This window comes from Dasypus novemcinctus, chromosome 1, assembly GCF_030445035.2.
Source record: "Dasypus novemcinctus isolate mDasNov1 chromosome 1, mDasNov1.1.hap2, whole genome shotgun sequence".
Lineage (NCBI taxonomy): Eukaryota > Metazoa > Chordata > Mammalia > Cingulata > Dasypodidae > Dasypus > Dasypus novemcinctus.
The window spans coordinates 19977007-19999148 of record NC_080673.1 but is presented as its reverse complement, the minus strand read 5'-3'; the positions used below and the strand labels follow the sequence as shown (position 1 = coordinate 19999148).

The following is a 22142-nucleotide window of genomic DNA, read 5'->3' as shown; positions in this document are numbered from 1 at the left end:
CGTGGCAGGGCACTCCTTGCGCGCATCAGCACTGCGCATGGGCCAGCTCCACATGGATCAAGGAGGACTGGGGTTTGAACCGTGGACCTCCCATGTGGTGGATGGATGCCCTAACCACTGGGCCAAGTCCGCCTCCCTATACACATTTCTTTTGCCATACAGCCCCTCTCTATCTTTCTCGGTGTCAGTTTCCCCTTCCCTACTCCTCCCCCTCCCTTAACACCAGATAACCATGGTGCATGATCAAGTGTATCTGTATTTGCATTCCAGGCAGCATGAGAAACAGCATGAGATGTGCTAGTGCACATTTGTTCAGGGTCAGGGAGGAGAGTTACAGTGCATACAACTGTGCACAGAATAAATGGGGAAAGTTCATTGTTATCAGCATTACTGCTTATTATAATGTGTCCCAACAACAATGCAGACTGCATCGTCATTGATCTAGTGAGTTTATATTTCATTTGGACAGGCATGATGTTTTAGACCTAAAATAACAAACTATTAAAAGGTTATGGTTTAAAACATGATTCACAGACCTACTGGAAACAAAAACAAAACAAAAAGACCTTGAATTTTTCTTCCAAATGTTCCTGAATTGTTCTCTGTTTTCTTTGGTGGGAAATGGTAGTGCTGCATACAAATACATCTGCCTGACTCTGAGTGGTGCTCCACGACTCTTAGCTATTTTTGGATTATTGCGGTCGGGGTAGCCTTGAGTCCTATTGGGTGAGTTGTATAAGGAAGAAAGGGGAGAGGCTGGACATGGAGATGGAGATGGAGATAGAAACAGGGTTAGGACTAGAGAAAGAGATAGAGATGATAGAGCAGGAAGAGAGAGATGGGTGGAGAGAGAGAGAGGGAGGAATGCAGGGTGATGGGAATGGGAAGCGGGAAAGGAATTGAAATCATCGTTTGGAATTACAATGTACAGCTTTACCACTCTATAGTATAATTCCGTTTTGGCCAGGGCATCTCCACTCTGACACTAGGCTGTAATTTCTCTTCTGGAGCACAAAAGGAAATGAAGGCTTTAACACCATTGTGGAGGCTTGAGTTCAGGCTGGAGGAAATGAGATGATCTTGCTGCTGGTGCAGCCTTGAATTGTTCCTGAAGTGTAATTGTCATCTCCCCGGAGAATACCATGTCTATAGTCTGGGTGCTGGGATTTCAGCTGGCAAAGCTCCTGCCTCTGCCTCAAACTCTTTGTCCTGCCATGCATGTTCCAGACAGTGACAACAAAACATTGCTTCGCATGGTCATTTGTCTGAAAAACAGTTTTAGAACTGTATCAACTTTATGGTTCAGCAGTTGAGGTGTTTAGTGAATATTTGATTGTAGCCAACAAGAGATCTGCTAGAAAAAAAATTTACTTAGCCAAATCAAATTTCAAGTCAGCATCATTCACCATAAGGAAAACAAATTCAGTAAAAGGGAAAGAAAAACTGAAATTTACCTTCAAGGCTAAATATTGTACTTTAGACCAATTTCAAACTCTAATTCATTGTAAGTTTAATAATCTTTAAATCTGGTCTGAAATTAAGCAGTCAGCAAAGCATTATTAGATTTTTTTTTCCTTATGAATTAAGTTTTTACAGAGATGAGTTACTAGTTAAAATGTTTTCCACAACTGGATTCAGGGAAACATTGTTTTGCTAGTCCTGTACTGAAAAAATTAATTTTTTCTTGCGTGGAGGAGGAGGGAACCAGCCTTGAGGGTGGGTAGGATGGGAAGTGTGAGTGGGGATTGGTGAGAAGGCCACGGCTCAGAGCAAAGCTGGTGGAGCGCGCCCATCCACGAGCTACCCAGATTGTACAACCCCCAAAGCCCATTAGAGACGTGGGCTGGAAGAATTCAGCCAGACGTTGAGTTCTAGAAGTGATTCTGCCCAGCAATTTCATTTTGCCCCAGGGACCTATAAACTTTCAGAAATAAACATTTATCGAGCACTTCCTATATAGAGACAGAGAGAGGCAGCAAAGAATAAAAAAGAGAGAAAATCTGTATATCAATGACAATAGTCATAATTGTCACAGGAATGGTATGGACCAAAGAGATGCCAAACTTTTTTGAACATGAGCCAACCCTTTTTTCCCTCTTGAGTTTAACTTTATTGAGTACACCTTTATTAAATGTATTACTATATTAATTAATTTTAATTAAAATTATACTACCTGTGTAAATTTCTCTCTCTATATATAGATTTAATAAACCATTAATTTGAACCTAGCTTTTAATGTGGCATAAATTTTCATATCACAAAGTGAAATTAAAATAAAGGATGGTTCTAGAATTAGTTTCAAGTTGAGCCTTACTAAAGCCATAGTTAGGTGCTGCTAAGAAAAACACATTTTTCAGGGATCCTGTTTGGGTTCTTTGTTCCTTTTCTTCAGCTGGTAGCATAACATTTGCTGATTGTCCTGACTCTTCCCTGTCACATCAAATACTGAGTGACCTCTTTTTAACATCAAACATTTGGAGGATCCCCAGTGACAAGAGGTACTTGTATGATTCGTTGACTAAGAAAATATATATTGATACAAAGTTATCATGAAGTCAAGAATGTTTTTCTTTCTTTTTTTAAATGAAATTTTGTTGAAGTATATCATTCACACATGAACATACATAAATAATAAGTGTGGAGTAAAAGTTGTGAACTTACAAAGTAAACACACATATTACCATACAGGACTCCCATACATCACACCATCAGCAATACCTTGCTTGGTTGTGAAACATTTGTTATAAACTGTGAAAGAGGCATCATCAAAATATTAATACCAACTATAGCCCATATCTTACATTTGGTGTATTTACCCGCAACCCACCCAATTAATAGCACCTGTATTAGTATTACACATTTGTTATTGTTCATGAGAGGACATTCTCGTATTTGTCTTGTTAACCATAGTCCATCTTCCACCACTGGATTGCTTATGCTATGCAGTCCCATATTTTATACAGTCCAAGGAATGCTTTTCTTGATCACTACAATGGCATATGTTTGAAAAATAGTAAAAAATATATGGGTGAGACATATCTTTTCTTTGGTCTAATGATAGTGCCTGGGGATATGTGATTCATAGACCTCTTTACAGCAATGCCAGGCCCCAGAGGACAATCACTCCTAAAGGTTTTAAGGAAGGAGAGAACACTTTTAGCTGGATGTCTATGGAAGACTTCACTGATGAGACTGAATTTGAACTACGTTCTGCTAGGCCTCCCTGTGCTTAACTTTGCACCATGAGAACGCAGCTGAAGGCGTCACATTGTCGGAGCGCTGAGCAGTGTCTAGGCACTGTTGTTTCTCTCACTACAATGGCCTTTGGGAAAAGGATGCCTGACTGGTCTGAGCCAGTGTGAATCCAGCAGACATTTGCATTTGAGTGACATGAGGAACTTCTTCCTCTGGAAATCTGAATTGCTTATACTAATCTCTTCCTAAACAGAATCTGTATTCAATATCAACTTCCCATTCTTTGAAGCAGAATCCTCACTGCCATCAAATTATATCCGGTCTAACAGAAAGGTCTAGTAAAAAGAACCCAGTATAAACTGCATTGCTCAGGATAAGAGGGAGGTCTTTCCCTGAGGAGAGATAGTAGCTGATCCCTTGTGATCACTATGCAGCTTGCAATTAGGAGCTAGCTTCCAGCATCCATGATTGCTCTATGTGACTCTGCCCTAAGCCCCAAACTGGTTGACACAGGTGCATGCTTGACCCCACCTGCACTGTTTCCATTTCAAGTTCAAAATTTGAACCTGAGAGGCACAGATTTCAGAACTGAATCACATTAATGGTACCTTTCTAAAGAGGTGCTTTCTAAAGAGAAAGACCATGACCTTCTCCAGTGTCTTCCCAATAACTCCTCACTCACCCTTTTTCTTTTTAATCTAATCAGAAGTGGGTTCTGTTATTTGTAACCTAAAGAACCTTTACTATGTAAGTGTTTGGGGGTGGGGGTGGGAGAGTAGACTATCCTACTTTAAGTTAAATCTCCTGAAAATTTCAAAGATGCTACTTGCAGCCCATACATGCCTGAGGAAGTTGTGGGATTTGAAGTAACCCAGTGGGAATCTGAATAAACACCTAAGTGGTCTATGACCAACCTTCTGTTTTCTTAGAGGAAGATGGGGAATGGCTATTGTTTCTTTTGATCACTCTTGGCTTCCACAAGACTTTTCCTGTGCAGAAAGTTTCTTTCTTAAATTCCTGATCCCATAGAGAGTTCTTTTAATGGCTTGGTATCATCAGATAACCAAGCCAGTTGCAAGCAGCTTATCTGGTTTAATGCCACTTTTAAAGGGGAATAGTGCTTCTCATTCATTCCTTAACCATCTGGGCTGTTTTTAGGAGGAATGAGTGAAAAATAAGTGCTCTACTTAAAGTACTATTTTAATTTTTAATTAATTAATTTCAAAGAAACTTTACATAAATGTTACATAAAAAATATAGGGGATTCCCAGATGCCCCTGCCCTCCTCCTCCCACACTTTTCCACATTAACAACATCCTTCATTAGTGTGGTATATTTGTTACAATTGATGAACACATATTGAAACATTGCCACTACCCATGGATTATAGTTTACATTATAGTTTACACTCTGTCCTGCACAATTTTGTAAGTTATGACAAAATACATAATGGCCCATATCTGTCGTTGCAATAGGATGCAGGACAATTCCAATGTCCTGAAAATGTCCTCATATTACACTCTTTTTCACTCTCCTCCTCAGAGCCTCTGTTGGCCACTGCCTTTATATCAATGATAAAAGTTCTTCCTTTGCTAGAATAGTAATAAGTCTACAGTAGAATAATAGTAAATCTACTTTAGTCCATTGTTCATTCCCCAATCCTGAGGATTTGGGGATTGTGATGCCCATTGAGAGGAGTCTTAGATCCCATAGGGTAGAAGGCTGGAACTATCTTGCTTGCAGTTGCAGACTCTCTGTTCCTTGGGATGGGTGTTGTCTATCATCATCATCTTGTTAAGTGTCTTGGGTGAGTCCAATGAACTGGAGAGTAGGTGTTGCAACTCTGCTGAGATTCAGGGCCCAACTGGCACATGGACAGACCAAAGATTTATGTCTCTTGGACATACACCTATCAAGTATAGTACTAAGTATAGGTTCAAATAGAAGGGGCACAAGAGTCATGTGTAGGAAAATGACAAATGAGTCCAACTCTATCTGGGAAGCATATTCTAAGGTAAGGGCCACTGAGAGGTGATAAACTCCTGAGCTGTCTGCCATGCCTATAGTGAATGGGTGTCTCTAGAGCCCTCAGGAGCCCCATAGCTTGAGGCACTATTTATTGTGACAATCAACGAGATCCTGCTGAAATATGCATAAGTGTAACCTCTGGAATGACCTCCTGACTCACTTTGAAATCTCTTAGCCATACAAGCTCATTTGTATTTACCATTTCCCACTTACGGTCAAGATCTGTTTCCAGGTGCATGGCTAGTTGGCACTTGGTTAAAATCTCTTGGTGCCAGGGAGGCTCATCCCTGGAAGTCATGCTCCACATCAGGGGGAAAGTATAAAGTACTATTTTTATATTGGTTAATGTAAAAGATAGAAATAAATATCATTTTTAAAAAGCAGTTGCATGCATATTGTAATGATCACCACATAGGAAAAATAAATATAAGTCTTTATGTAATAAATGAGCAATAAGTCTTATGTAATAAGACTTAAAAGGAAATAGAGGTAAGTTCTGATAAGCTGCAAAGAGTAGTGATATCACAGATGCTCCCCTCCCTCAAATACTATTTTCTCCATTTTTCCAAACTTCCCTTAATGTAGTATCATCATGGCTATAATAATTTTGAAAATATAGGAGGCTGGTGGAATAAATAAAAATACCCAACCCACTTTAGTATTAAAAAATACAGGAAGAAAAATGTAGTAGTTTGATATAATTGATGAATTCTAAAAAGAAATACTGGATTATGCTTGTAATCTGATCTGTACCTGGGCATGATTGAGTTATGATTAGGCATTGAATCCCCACCCAGTCCCCACTGCTTGGTGGGTGGGGACTTGCAGATAAAAGATGTGGCAAATAATAGAGTTGGGGGTTTCTGATGTTGAAGTTTTGATGTTGGAGTTTGATGCTGAAGACTTAAGCTGAAGCTCCGGGAAGTAAGCTCACAGAGGAAAGAGAAGCCAACCCCAGGAAGGAAGAAAACTTGAACCCAGAGAAAAGCAAGCCTAGGAATGTAGGAACCCAGGAAGCCTGAACCCTTGCAGACTTTGGCAGTTATCTTGCTCCAAATAGACTTTGGGGAGGGAAGTAACTTATGCTTTATGACCTGGTATCTGTAAGCTCCTACCCTAAATAAATACCCTTTATAATGCCCAGCAGATTTCTGGTATTTTGCATCAGCACCCCTTTGGCTGACTAATACAAAAAATAAAGAAGAAATTAAAGTACTTAGATATTCTCAAGCACTGTCAAGTAACATTGGGAGAAAAAACTGGTATGACTGTCTTAAAAACTTTGAACTTTGGATTTTGGTCTTGAAGTACTAGGAGATTTTCCTGTTTATTTTCAGCTTATGAGTGACTGAATGATGTGTGTCAGCATTTTAGAAAACGAAAAAGTAACTAATGTACTCTTTTTTTCTTCCATGTAACTGTTTGAAATGCCTGATATCCCTTGGGATGAAGCAGCTGCTTTTCAGAGAATTGCTATAGTTTTAGATTACAAGGTTATTAGATAGAGTTGCACACTTTGTCTACAATAGAATTAACTTACATGAACAACAAAGATACATAAGGGAAACCTCCTTCTTAGTTCAAAAGAAAGTGAAAGGGGGTGCAGACATGGCTCAATCTGTTGAGTACCTGCCTCCCACATGGGAAGTCCCAGGTTTGGTTCCTGGTGCCACTTAAGAAAAACAAAACAAAACTAAACCAAACAATGAGCATCAAACAATGAGCAGATAGCAAAACAAAAACCACAAACCAAAAAGCAACAAAGAACAGACAACAGCAAAAACAAATGAGCAAACAACAAGCAAACAATGAACAAAGCACATTAAAGACTGCCTTTCTCAGAATTTTTTTTTTTTTTTAGGCATCAGGACCAGGGATTGAAACCGGGACCTCATATGTGGGAAGCTGGTGCTCAAAACACTGAGCCACATTGGTTCCCGAGTTGGTTTTTTCATTTGTTTGCTTATTTTTTTTTCTTTCTATTAATTGGAGGCACCAAGAGCCAAACCTGGGACCTCCAATGTGGTTCAACCACTTGAGCCACATTTGCTCTCCCCTCTTTCAGAATTTTAATGTAAATATATTACTTCTGTAAATCTTGTAATTAGAAATTAAAAACACTTAACAGATATAATGTAACAAGGTTGTTATGTGCTGTGTTGACTAAACACCACCATCTTTGACATGGTGCGCACATGTATTTACATATCAAACACAAGAAAACCTAACTCAAAGCATACAGGAAACAATTAGTGAATCTAAAAATTTAACAGGAGTTAGAGCTGGATTGGTCTGCACAAATTTTCTAGGCCAGAGTTGTCCAATATACCTCTCAGTTATGTTCTTTGTCTGTGTTGCTAATACATAAGTACTTGAAATGTGGCTGATGCAACTAAGGAACTGAATTTTAAATTTTAACCTTAATTTATATTAAATGGCAATACATGATTAGTGGTTACTGTATTGAACAGTGTAGATCTAGGTCATCAGGCTAATTGGGCAGATAAGGAAATCAAGAGGGAGGCCATGGGAGAAGCCTAAGAAGGCTATCAAATTTCATATTCTGGATCTGATTCTTAATATTTTCAACCAGTCTTAATTAAGGAGAGATTAGGGAAAAGAGGGAAGGTGAATGTGTTGAGTACATTAGTATTCTAAGACTGATCCTTGATTCAACTTAGATTTTGATCCAAAACTCCCTGAGACTCTTGAAATACCTAAAAATCATTCATTCAGTGGGGTCTTGTGCAAAATGACCCAAATAAATATAAGTACCTCAAATGCACACCAATAATACATTTGAGAGCAATTCATAGTTTGCAAAGCTATGGGTTTTATCATATTTGCTTTATCTTATTTGCTCTTTTGACAACTGTGTCAGTCAGCCTAAGGGGTGCTGATGCAAAATGCCAGAAATCTGTTGGCTTATATGAAGAGTATTTATTTGTGGTAGAAGCTTACAGTTACCAGGTCATAAAGCATAAGTTACTTCCCTCACCAAAGTCTGTTCCACATGTTAGAGCAGGATGGCTGCTGATGATCAGCCTCCCTCTTCCTCTTAAGGTTCCATGGTCCTAGCTTCTTCCAATATTGGCTGTAGGCTTTCAGGCTCTCTAGGTTTTGTCTCTCTCCCTGGAGCTCAATTCTCTCTGTGCTCGGGCTTGCATCTCTCTACAAGGTCAGCTGTAGACTATCAGGCAAATGGCTCATCTCCCTTCCTGGGGCCTCTGCCATGTCTGTGAAGCTGTCTCTATTCCTCTGTTTACTTCCCAGTCTTCAGCTAAAAACTTCAACCTCCCTTCTCTGCAGTGTGGTTTCTCTGTGAGTCCCTACCTACAAAGGGGGCAGGGACTCAACATCCTATTGATGTGGCCCAATCAAAGCCTTAATCATTATTTAATCAAGTAAAAGTGAAACCCCTGAATCCAATATAATTGAATATGCCCAGAGGAAAAGACCAGTTCACAAACATAATTCAACATCTATTTGTGGAATTCATAGATAATGCCAAACTGTTCAACAACCATGTCAGATTGGAAGTGGAAATATTATTCCTGATGACTTCTGGGAAGATGACATTGGAGTAGGCAGGCAGGTTGGGCTCAACTCTCTCACAAAAACAATGAAGAAAGGGCAAAATCTTTGTCTGAGGGACCAGCTTTGGGGGTCAGCAGACCAGGACAGTATTGTGAAGTCCCCAGGAGGGTGAGGGATAGAGAAGAGAGAACCCAAAATGACAATTGTGAGTTACTAAAGTCCAGCAGCCCCTGGGAAAGTCACTCATCCCATACCTGCAAGGCATGCAGGCTGGATAAAGCCCGTGGCTCACTGTAGCTTCCTGGAAAGAGAGAGGGTCTGGTGGAGGACAGAGAGTGGTTTCTCTTCACTGAAATTGGCCAGAAGAGCCCTCTTTGAATCTCAGCTCTGGTCAGGCCAGAATCATGGGCAAGTAGAGATTGAAAGAGACACCTCTGTGGAAATATTTGCCATCTCCTGGCCAGCCAGGAACATACAAGGAGAAAGACCACTTTCATGTATCTCTTGTCCCAAACACCTGGAAGAAGATCTGCACCCCATTATTGAGCCACTGATCTAATACTGATAACTTGAGCTGGGTAATTTTAATGACTCAGAATAAGTTGAACCAAAAATCAAAGAAGAGACATGAAACAAAACCACTAGGAAAGAGAGAAATTGACCATCAGAGTAAGTTCACCAACATATGCAGATGCCTAGACATCAGCAAAAAATCACAAGATATATCAGGAAATAAGAAGAGATGGCCCAACCAATGGAACAAACCAAATAGCCTGATTTAAGCCAGCTAATCAATGGTAATCACACAAGTCTCCTAAATCAATTCAAGCAATTGAAGGAAAATATGACTAAAGTGAAAAAGATTATTAAGATGACACTGGGTGGACATAACAAGAAATTTGAAAGCCTACAAAGAAAAGTAACAGGGGAGGCAGGGCAAGACGGCATTGGAGTAAGTGCAACCACATCATCTCTCTTACAAAAAAAGTGTCTGAGTGGGGATAAAATCCTGTCTGAGTTAACTGTTTTTGGGAACCCACAAAGCAAGAGGCTCTGGACATCGATCCAGAGAGAGTGCAACAAAGAGTGATTACTCAAGGTAAAACTGGGTTTCTGGCACTTGTGCCTGAAGCTGTGGGAAGGCTAAGCCCCTCCCTTAGGGCAGGAAGCTGTGGCATTCCCAAACCCCTCTTTCCCTGAAACCGTGATCCCTGAACCAGTGATCCCAAACCCTGTTCCCCAAACCCACGTTCCCTGAACACAGTGTTCCCCAAACCCCGAACATCAGAGCTCCCCAAATGCAGCCACTCTCAGACTAACTCTGAGAGTGGGAGGGTTCTAGTGAAGGGTGCAGACGGGTTTGACAAGTGTGGGTTAAATTGTCTGGATCCCCCTTTTTGAGCTTTGAGGACCATAGCAGCTGGATTGAGGAGAAACTAGGAAGAGGTGAGAGGCAAATCTGCTGAGGCAGCCTAATTTACCCAAACTCCCTGGGATAAGGAAAAATTGATCTGAGAGAAAGTGGAGTCAGGCAATTTACCAGTCCCGTGCAACACACAAGGGACAGGGACAGCAGGAAGTGATTGGAAGGCTTCCAAGAACATATTTAGGTTTCCTGGTAAGGTGTGGGTGCCCTGACAGAGAGTCATTATTTTCTGTGGTGAGTTGGATCACCAGGGTCCCATTTGAATCTCAGAGGGGAGCTCTCACATGTGCTTCCTGCTGCCCTGGGAGAGAGGGAAGTGAGGAAGGGAGAAAGGGGGAAAGTCAGACTCTTATTTTATTTAACTGCAAAGAGTCAATCCTGCCCTGGGAAGAGGACTTTTTGAGGAGCAGGTCAACCTGGAAGGAGGGTTTGGCTCAGTGGAGGAGTTTCAGCCTTGAATGTGGAAGGTCTCTGGTTCAGTTTCCAGCTCCTCTTAGAGAAGTGGCCCACTGAGATATTAAACATCTAGCTGATACTTTGACACAGGGAAAACAAAGACATTATCCTTGTATTAGCTTCACTTGGGTCTTTTGTTTTTCAAATAAAAAAAAGATTACTTTGTTACACAATTTAACTTAGTTTACTTACTAATACTCACCTCAGAATCTTCAGGGAGAAGCTTCAGGGTAATTGGTTGATAAGCACACCAGCAGCCTGACAAGCTCCACAGGGGCATAAGAGGGAAGTCTGGTTTTTCTTTTTTTTTTTTTTCTTTTTTAATTTTTTTATTCATTTTTTAAAAAATATTACATTAAAAAAATATGAGGTCCCATTCATCCCCACTGCCCCCACCCCACCACTCCCCCCACAGCAACACTCTCTCCCATCATCATAGCACATCCATTGCATTTGGTAAGTACATATCTGGGCATTGCTGCACCTTATGGTCAATGGTCCGCATCATAGCCCATACTCTCCCACGTTCCATCCAGTGGGCCCTGGAAGGATCTACAATGTCCGGTAATTGTCCCTGAAGCACCACCCAGGACAACTTCAAGTCCCGAAAACGCCTCCACATCTCATCTCTTCCTCCCATTCCCCACACCCAGCAGCCACCATGGCCACTTTTCCCACACCAATGCCACATTTTCTCTGTGGACCTTGGATTGGTTGTGTCCATTGCACATCTATGTCAAGAGGAGGCTTAGATTCCACATGGATACTGGATGCAATCCTCCTGCTTTCAGTTGTAGGCACTCTAGGCTCCATGGTGTGGTGGTTGACCTTCTTCAACTCCATGTTAGCTGAGTGGGGTAAGTCCAATAAATCAGAGTGTAGGAGTTGAAGTCTGTTGGGGCTCAGGACCTGGCTATCATATTGTCAGTCCAGAGATTCAAATCCCCTAGATATATCTTAAACCCCAGCACCAACTACAATTCCAGTAAAGTAGCATGAAAATCTTGTGAAAAGAGATCCCATCTGTGTCCAGCTCCATCATGCAGAAACACCAGCTCCAAAGAAGGGCCATGGTTTTTCTTAAGGTTTGGTTGACTCCTTGCTTGAAGGCTTGCTGGTTTTTGTTGTTATTGTTGTTTTCTTGTCTTTCCATCTCTTTATCCCCCCCCCCCCCCCCCCCCGCTTTTTTTTTCTTTTTTTCTATTAGGTCCTGCTGGCTTGTTTCTTGTTTGCTGTGCTTCCTCATCCTTGATTTCCTCATTTCTGTGTGTACTGATTTTGGCTACCAACACTCTCTCTTGTCCTTCCTACATCTTTCTATCTTCCACCTTCTGTTGTTGCTCTTACATTCCACCTACCTTTGGTTAGCTCCCAATTTTTCTGGATTTTTATTTCTAACACTACTATTCTGTTTTCTATCTTTTATTAACTCTTTGTTATTGTCCTTTATCTTCTCTTTCCCTCTCTTCTGATCACACTCACCTTTTAATTCATGCTATATTCTTCTTCATATTCAGTTTCCCATTTCATTGTAGGTACTCCACTTTTTTATTCCTATAACCCTACCTTGCTCATATGAGTTTAATATTCATTCTCCTAGGTCTTATATGGTACTTCTGCTAACTTTTACTATGAACTCTACTATTATACTTTTTCTTTTCTTACCTCCTTTGCTTTCCCTGGACCTAATTTTTTTCCTTCAAGGGAACTTAGACAACAAGGAAATATAACAAGAAGAAAAGTATCAAAGAGAAAACACACACACAAAAACAGCACCTAAATAAACCCTGAGACTAGATGGAGAAACTAATCAGCTGAACCAACCCATCAAGATAAAATGATGACCAGACAGCAACAAAAAATAACAAACTATACCAGTAATCAGGAAGATATGGCCCAATCCAATGAACAAACTAAAAACCAGGAAGAGGAGCAGAACATCAAATAAGCTCTCCACACAAATATCATGGACCAACTTAATGAAAGGAAGGAATACATTAAGGATATTTAGAAAGCACTTGGAGACCATACTTAAGAATTAGTAAACATGCAGAGAAAGATAACGGATATGATGGTGATGAATGGCACAATCCAAGAAATCAAAAATACACTCTCAGGAAATAACAGCAGATTTGAAGAGGCAGAGGAAAGAATTAGTGATGTGGAAGACAGTACAATTGAAATCAAACAGATAATATATTGATAGATAAAAAGACAGAAAAAATCCAGCAGGGATAACAATACAAAATGCACAAACATACACATTATAGGCATCCCAGAAGGAGAAGAGAAGGAAAAGGGAACAGAAGGGGTATTAGAGGAAATAATGACTGTAAAATTTACAAACCTATTGAGGGAGATGGAATTACATGCCAAAGAAGTGCAATGCACCCCAAACAGAATAAATCCCAACAGGCCTACCCCAAGACATATACTTGCCAAATTATCCAATGCTCAAGACAAAGAGAAAATACTGAAGGCAGCAAGAGAAAAGAAAACCATCACACACAAGGGAAGCTCAATAAGATTAAGGGCTGATTTCTCATTTAAACCATGGTGGCAAGAAGGCAGTGGTATGATATAGTGGGGGACTTTAGTACACCATTTTCACCATTAGACAGAACATCTCAACAAAGAATCAATAAAGAAACAAAGACTTTGAATAAGATATTAGAGGATCTGGACCTAATAGACATTTACAGAACAATATACCCAAATACAGCAGGATATATATTCTTCTCAAGCACACATGGATCATTCTTCAAGATAGACCATGTGTTAGACCAGAGAGAAAGTCTCAATGAATTTAAAAAAATTGAAATTATACAAAATAATTTATCTGACCACAGTGGAATGAAGCCAGAAATCTGAAAGGGCCAGAGAACCAGATTAGGCACAAAGATATGGAAGTTAAGCAACACATTCTAGACAAACAGTGGGTCAAGGAGGAAATCTCAAAAGAAATCAGTAACTATCTTGAAACCAGTGAAAATGACAACATAACATATCAAAACTTATGGGATGCAGCAAAATCTGTACTGAGAGGGAAATTCATAGTCATAAATTCATATATCAAAAAAGAAGAAAGAGCTAAAATCAAAGACCTAACTGCACATTTGGAGGAATTAGGAAAAAAAAACAAACTAACCTTAAAGGAAGAAGAAAGAAAGAAATAACAAAGAATAGAGCAGAGCTAAATGAAATGGAAAATAAGAGAGCACTAGGAAAAAAACCCAAAAAACCAAAAAACAAAAAGCTAGTTCTTTGAGATGATCAATAAAATTGACAAACACTTACCTAGACTAACAAGAAAGAAAGAGAGAAGATGCAAATACACAAAATAAGAAATGAGAAAGGCTATATCACCACTGACCCCACAGAAATAAAGTTTATCATAAGAGGATACTTTGAAAACCTATATGCCAACAAGAAGGATAGTTTAGAGGAAATGGACAAATTCCTGGAAATGCATAAGCAGCCTACATTGATGAAAGAAGAAATTGATGATCTCAACAAACCAATCACAAGTAGAGAGAGAGAATCAGTCATTAAAAACTTCACAACTAAGAAGAGCTCTGGGCCAGATGGCTTCAGGGGTGAAGTCTACCAAACATTCCAGAAATAACTAACACCAGTCTTGCTTAAAGTCTTAAAAAAAATTTAAAATAGCAGGAATGCTGCCCTTGATACTGATGACTATTCTTATGAGCCTGTATGCTTGAAATTTCAACTAGGCCTAGAGCAGCAGGGTGCCTAAGAGTTAGCTCCTGAGAGCCTCCATGTTGCTCAAATGTGGCCTCTCTCTAAGTCAAACTCAGTGTGTAAATGCATTACCTTTCCCCCAGTGTTGGACATGACTCTGGGGATGAGCCTTTCTGGTGCCAAGGGATTACTACCAACCACCAGCTGGTGAGGCAATTAGAAAAAGACCTTGAATAAATGGGGGAAATGGTAAATACAAATGAGTTTATATGACTAAGAGACTTCAAAATGGGTTGGAAGTTAATCAGAGGGGTCATGCTTATGCACATCTCAGCAGTGTCTCAGAGACAAAGTAACACAATCCCAAGTAGTGGTGCTCCTGAGAGCTACAGAGACACCCAAGTCCTATGGTCATAACAGATGGCTCTGGAGTTTAGTGCCTTGCCAGTGGGCCCTACTTTGGAATTTGTGCTCCTGAGTGTGATGGAGTGGGACTCAGATGTGACCTCTATGCATGCCTCTTCTGTCACTTTTACTGAACCTGCAGTTGGCACTGGGACTGGTGTATGCTCAGGAGACTTGAATCTTTGGACTGTCTATGTGCCAGCTTGACTCTAAGGCTCAGCAGAGTTGCAATATCTACTCACTGGTTCATTGGACTTACTCAGGTCAGCTAACAGGGAGGTGAGGATGGTCAACTACTACTACTACACTAGGGAACTGAGAGACTCTACATCTGCGAGCAGAAGAATTCCATCCATCAGCCATGTGGGATCTAAGCCCCCTCTCAATTTAGAGGTGGTATGGACATTGCTATCCCAGTGTCTTCAGGATGGAGGAATAAAATATGGAATAGATTGGACTTACTGGTATTCTACTAAAGAATTATTGTGACTCTAGCAATGGAAGAAATTATATCATTGATTGGGAGACAATGGCCACAGGAGTATCTGAAGGCAGGGAGAGGGAAAAAGAGATGTGGTTTTGGGGCATTTTTGGGACTTGGTATTGTCCTCAATGATATTGCAGGAACAGATGCAGGACACTATATATCCTGCCATAACCCACTGAATGGACTGGGAGAGAGTGTAAACTGCAATGTAAAGTATAATCCATGCTGTGTAGCAATGCTCCAAAATGTACTCATCAAATGCAATGAATGTACCACATTAATGAAAAAAGTTGTCAATGTGGGAGGAGTGGGGGGTGTGGGGAGTGAGGTATATAGGATCCTCTTATATATTTTAATGTAACATTTTGTATGATCTATATATCTTTAAAAATATATAATTAAAAAAATTTTAAATTATAAAAAAAAAGACTAGATAGCGATCTGGATCAGGCTGGGCAAATTTTTGGGGGGTTGAGGGAGATTTCTGGTAACTTGAGAGCAAGAAAGCATCCAAAGTATAAGCAAATATACTAATTAAATATTATAACCATTTTAAAAATGTTAAACCAAAGTAATAGTACTTATGGGAATGAAAGACACAATGGATGAGATTAAAAATACATTAGAGGAGAAGATGTGGCACAAGTGGTCAAGCATTTTCTTCCCACATGGGAGACCCGGGGTTCAGTCCCCAGTGTTTCCTAAAAAAAATAACAGACAACAAGCAAACAAATGAAAAAACCACCTCAGGGAAGATAATGTAGCTCAGTGGTTGAGTGCTGGCTTCCCACATATGAGGTCTTGGGTTCAATCCTCAGCACTAGAACCTCAAAACAAAACAAAACAAAACATCCAACAAACAAACGAAGAACAACAAAAATGCAATAGAGGCATACAACAACAGATTTGAATTGAATGAAGAGAGAATTACTGATATTGAGGACAAAACATCAGAACTTAAAAAGATGAGAAAACAGAAAGAGAAAAGAATGGAAGAAATGGAAGAGTCTCAGGGTATTGAATGACAATGTCAAATGCACAGACATGCATTATCAGTATCCCAGAAGGAGAAGAAAATGGAAAATGAACAGAAAGAATACTAGAGGAAATAATGACTGAACACTTCCCAACCCTTATAAAAGACACAAATATCAATATCCAAGGACAGTGCATCCCAAAGAGAATAAATCCAAATAGACCTATCCCAAGACACCTACTATTCAGAATGACAAATATCAGGGATAAAGAGAGGATTCTGAAAGCAACAAGAGAAAAGCAAAGCATCACCTATAAGGGAAATTCAATAAGATTAAGTGCCAATCTCACATGTGAAAGCATGGAGATGAGAAGAAAGTGGTATGATGTATTTAAGGTACTGAAAGAGAAAAAACTGCTGGCCAATAATTCTGTATCCAAGACTGGTCTTCAAAAATGAGGGTGAGTACGCTCTTTGGCAGCACGTATACTAAATTGGAACAATACAGAGAAGATTAACATGGCCCCTGTGCAAAGATGGCGTGCAAATTCATAAAGCACTCCATATTTTTGCAAAAAAAAAAATGAGGGTGAGTTTAAAGTCTTCACAGCAAACAAAAATGGAGAGACTATATTACCAAAAGACCAGATCTACAAGAGATACTGCAGCTTTAAAGGACAAAACAAGGGTGAGAGTCTTGGAGAAGATTGTAGAAATGAAGATAATTAGGAAGGATAAATTAAAGGGTAAAAAGATAGGCAATAGTGAGATATGGCAATGGAAAGCCAAAGGATAAAATGGACAAAGTAAGTAATGCCATTATAGTAAAAGCAATTGAATGTTAATGGATTGAATTCCCCAAAAAACCAGACTGACAGAATGGATAAAAAAATATGAGCCAACTATATGCTACATATAGAGTACAGTAGACTCACTACAGATGTAAGGGCACGAAAAGGTTGAAAGTGAAAGGCTGTAAAAAGTTATTCCACCCAAATAGTAACTAAAAAAATCTGGAGTAGTGATATTAATATTGGACAAAATAGATTTTAAATGCAAAACTATTGGAAGAGATGAACAATCTTCAATAAAGGGTTCTGAGAGAAGTGACTATCCATATCCAAAAGAAAGAAATAGGATCCCCATCTCACACCTTATACAACAATTAACTCAAAATGGATCAAGGACCTAAACCCACAGCCATAAAACTCCTTGAAGAAAATGTAGGAAAACATCTTCAAAATCTTATGGCACGTGGTAGTTTCTTAAAGCTTACACTCAAAGCATGAGCAATGAAAGGAAAAATAGATAAATGGGACCTCCTCAAAATTTAAACACTTTTGTTCTTCAAAAGACCTTGTCAAGAAAGTAAAAAGGCGGACTACTCATTGGGAGAATATAGTTGGTAAGCACATATCCAATAAGGGTTTGATACCCATGTTACATAAAGAGTCATATAACTCAGCAATATAAAGACAAGCAACAGAATTAAAAAGTGGCAAAAGTTGGACAGCTCTCAAAAGAGGAAATACAAATGGCCAAAAACACATGAAAAAAATGTTCAATATCACTAGCTATTAGGGAAATGTAGATTGAAACTAAATGAGATACCATTTCATACTTTATAGAATGGTCATTATTTAAAGCACAGAAAACTACAAGAGCTGGAGAGGATGTGGAGAAACAGTAATACTCCTCCCCTGTTGGTGGGAATGTAGAATGGTGCAGCCTCTGTGAAAGACAGTTTGACAGTACCTCAAGAAGCTGAATAAAGAAGTGCTGTATGGGCAGCGGACTTGGCCCAGTGGTTAAGGCATCTTTCTACCACATGGGAGGTCCATGGTTCAAACCCCGGGCCTCTTGACCTGTGTGGAGCTGGCCCATGCGCAGAGCTGATGCACGTGCAAGGAGGGAGCCCCACGTGCAAGGAGTGCGCCCCATAAGGAGAGCCACCCAGCGCGAAAGAAAGTGCAGCCTGCCTAGGAATGGTGCCGCACACACGGAGAGCTGACACAGCAAGATGATGCAACAAATAGAGACACAGATTCCCGTGCCGCTGACAACAACAGAAGCGGACAAGGTAGACCCAGCAAATAGACACAGAGAACAGACAACCTGGGTGGGGGCGGGAGGAAGGGGAGATAAATAAATAAATAAATAAATAAATAAATAAATAAATCTTTTTAAAAAAAAAAAGAACCACTGTATGATCCAGCAATCCTGTTAGTAGGAATATATTCAGAAGAACTGAAAGCAAAGATGTGAAATGTCATTTGCACACCTGTGTTCATAGCAGCATTGTTTATTTATTTATTTTATCTATTTTTTTATCTTAACACTTTTTAAAATTAAAGTTAATAGATCACAAAGAACATTACATTAAAAAACATAAGAGGTTCCTATATAATCCACTCCCCACCCCTCAACACCATCATTTTTGTAAATTGTATTTTTTGAAGATATATACATCTCAAAAAATGTTACCTTAAAAAACATAAGAGGTTTCCCTATAACCCCCACCTTCCCACCCTACTCCTCTCACACCAACAACCTCCCCCATCATTGTGGCACACTGATTGTACTTGGTGAACATATTTTGGAGCACTGCTGCACCACATGGATAATAGTTTACTCTGTAGTTCACTTTCTCCCCTAGTACATTCAGTGGTTATGGCAGGATATATAATGTCCAGCATCTGACCCTGCAATATCATTTAGGACAACTCAAAATCCCCAAAATGCCCCCACATCACATCTCTTCTTCCCTCTCCCTGCCCTCAGCAATTATTGTGGCCACTTTCTCCACCTCAATGCTACCATTTCTTCTATTACTAGTCAAATAGTTTTATAGAATAAATGCACAATTGCTAAAGTATGGAGCCAACACAAGTGTCCCTTAACTGATAAATGGATAAACAAAATGTGTCATATACATTCAGTGGAATACTATGCAGCTGTAAGAAGAAATAAAATTGGAATGCATGTGACAACATGGGTAAACATTGTAGATATTATGTTGAGTGAAATAAACCAGACACAAAAGGACAAATATTGTATGGTCTTACAAATATGAACTAAAAACTCTGAGTAAACTCACAGAGGTAAGTACTATAGTATATGTTATTAGGAAATGGGAGTTGTTGTTTAATATATGTAGCATTATTAATAATGTTAATTATAAAAGTATAGAAATGAATAGAGTTGATAGCAACACATTATAAGGTGTATAACTAACACTGTTGCTTTATAAATGTGATTGTGGCTGAAAGGGGTAGTCTATGGATATAAATGTCAATTGAAAGGAAATTGGAAAATAATCTAGGGAATGTATAGGGTCTCTGGTGGTAGCTGAATATTGTGGTTTATAGTATAAATATAAGAATGCTTTTTAAAAATTTTTAGGAGGTACTGGGGATTGAACCCAGGACCTAGTACATGGGAAGAAGGCACTCAACCATTTGAGCTACATCTACTCCTCAGAATCCCCTTATAAAGTGCTAAGAATATGGTGATACACAGGAAAATTACAACCAAAGTAACTTAAGAATGATAACAGTAATATTGTACTATTTTGCAGTACAGTATTTTGCAGCAATGACAAGACATTATTTCAATTTGGCAAGAAGATATTACTTCAATTCTAAGGGACAACAACAGGAGGGTTTAAGGGAGTATGGGATTTTCCTTTTGAAGTAATGGAAATGTTCTAAAACTGAATGGGTGATGACAACACAACTCTGTGACAAAAATGAAAGCCACTCAGTGTACACTTGGAATGAATTGTACAAAGCATATGCCTGAATAACACAGTGGTGGAAGATGGACTGTGGTTAACAGAACAAATATGAGAACATTTGGTAATCAACAATAACAAATGTATGATACTAATATTGGGTGTTAATAATTGGGTGGGTTGGGGGGAAATATACCAAATGTAAGATATAGATTATAGATTTAATATACCAAATGTAAGATATAGATTTCTTTTTTTAAAAAAGATTTTATTTTAATTAATTGATTAAGTAAGTAATTTATTTATCCCCCCCTCCCTTGTGGCTTGCTTGCTGTCTGCTCTCTGTGTCCATTCGCTGCACGTTCTTCTGTGTCTGCTTGTCTCCCTTTGTTGCGTCATCTTGCTGCACCAGTTCTCTGCAGGCCTGGGCCATCAGCTCTCTGTTGACCCGGGCCAACTTGCCTTCACAAGGAGGCCCTGGGATGTGAACCCAGGGTCTCCCATATGGTAGACGGGAGCCCAATAGATTGAGCCACAGCTGCTTCCTAGTTAGTAGTAATATTTTGGTGATGCTCTTTCATAGTTTTAACAAATGGTTCACAACAATGCAAGGAGTTGGTGGCTGATGTATAAGAACGCTGCATGGTGTTATGTATGTTTGTTTTGTAAATTCATGACTTTAACGATACACTTAGTTTATGCATGTTCATGTGTGAATATTTACTTCAATAAAATTTCATTTAGAAAGCAGTATTATCCCCGTCTTATATCCAATAGGCTAAATAATTAGTCCAGGTTTGTGTGTCTAATAAGTCTCTGCTGGAAATGAAGGTTTGGAGTCTTAGTTTAGACTCCTGCTGTAGCACCTGCTGTCTTTCATCTGATTCCCTGAGGTGGGTCAGAGCCTGTGGTGCAGCCTTGTATTTAGGGCACAAATTAGGGAAGCCTTACAGAGCAGAAGCCTCTCACACAAAACAGCCTCTGACAAATCTGGTGGGAGGCTGTATACACTCCAGAATCAGGAAATACAGGATTGATAACAGTCTGTCCAATATACTGGAATTATAACTTGGGCAAATTAATTAGCCTCTTTAAACATCACTTTCCTCATTGGCTTAATGGGAATAATAGTGGTACCCAACTAATAGACTTATTGTGAAAATTAAATGATTCCTCTAAAGTACTTTGTGCAGTGTGTCTAGCAAATGCACAGTGCACATTAGCTATAATTATGAATATTAGTATTGAAATAAGGAAGCTGTGTTTTGACTACTGCATTGACCTTTTTCCAGCTTCAGAACTAGGACAGACAGTGACCTTGATCCTGACCTGCTTTAGAATGCTTCTGACCCTTTCAGCATTTCTCCCAAATCCCTCCCTTCCTCTACAATTTCCCAATCTCTTTCTTCCACTGTTAGACAATCAGGAAAATAATATCGAGTTTCCATTCATTATTGCTGTAACTTCCGTGAGATTCTAGGGTAAACAGTAAGTGTAGATGATGGAGTAGATTGAGGGATTTTTGAAATGTTGATTAGCCTCCTCATGTCCACCATTATGGGAGCAAGAATGCGTATGTTTATTTTTAAACTTTCAAAACGTACAAGACAGTTAATAAAAGAATAGAAACCCCATATAAAAACTCTAACATACTCCTACTCCCCCAGACACTCAGATCCACCTATTTAACATTTTTCCATATTTGTTGTATTATTCTACGTTTATCCATCTGTCCATCTATCCATTTAACAAACCATTTTCTAAACATTTGAGTTTAGACTGAATACAAAATCTTCTTGAATACTTAATACTGTCATGTATCTACCTTAAGACAAAGGACATACACTTATATAACCACCTTAAATGCAGTTATCAAGTTCAAGAAATTTAATATTGGTATAAAGCTCACAGTCTACATTCCCATTTTTTCATATGTCTCAAAATTTCCTTTTGAGCCTTTTCCCTTCCCTTTGTAGAATCTGCCCAGGATAATATAATGCATTTAATTGTCATGGCCTTCTTGGTTGCCTATCATTTTTAAAAAATTGTAGTAACATATATACAACATGAACTTTCCCATCTCAACAACTCCCAAGTATTCCATTCAGTGGAATTACTTCTATTTAGTAAGTTGTGGTACCCTCAGCACCTTCCATTACTAAAACTTCCCCATCTCCCCCAAAAGAAACCTTACATT

At 39.2% G+C, this 22142-nt stretch overlaps 1 non-coding gene across 1 annotated transcript; it reads left to right on the top strand.

Annotated features, from left to right (window-relative positions):
* The first annotated feature begins 16680 nt into the window (after window positions 1-16680).
* On the top strand, window positions 16681-16783 carry LOC111759663 (U6 spliceosomal RNA). The gene has a single exon (XR_002793576.1). It is a non-coding gene; the product is annotated as a U6 spliceosomal RNA (small nuclear RNA).
* Window positions 16784-22142: the final 5359 nt, after the last annotated feature.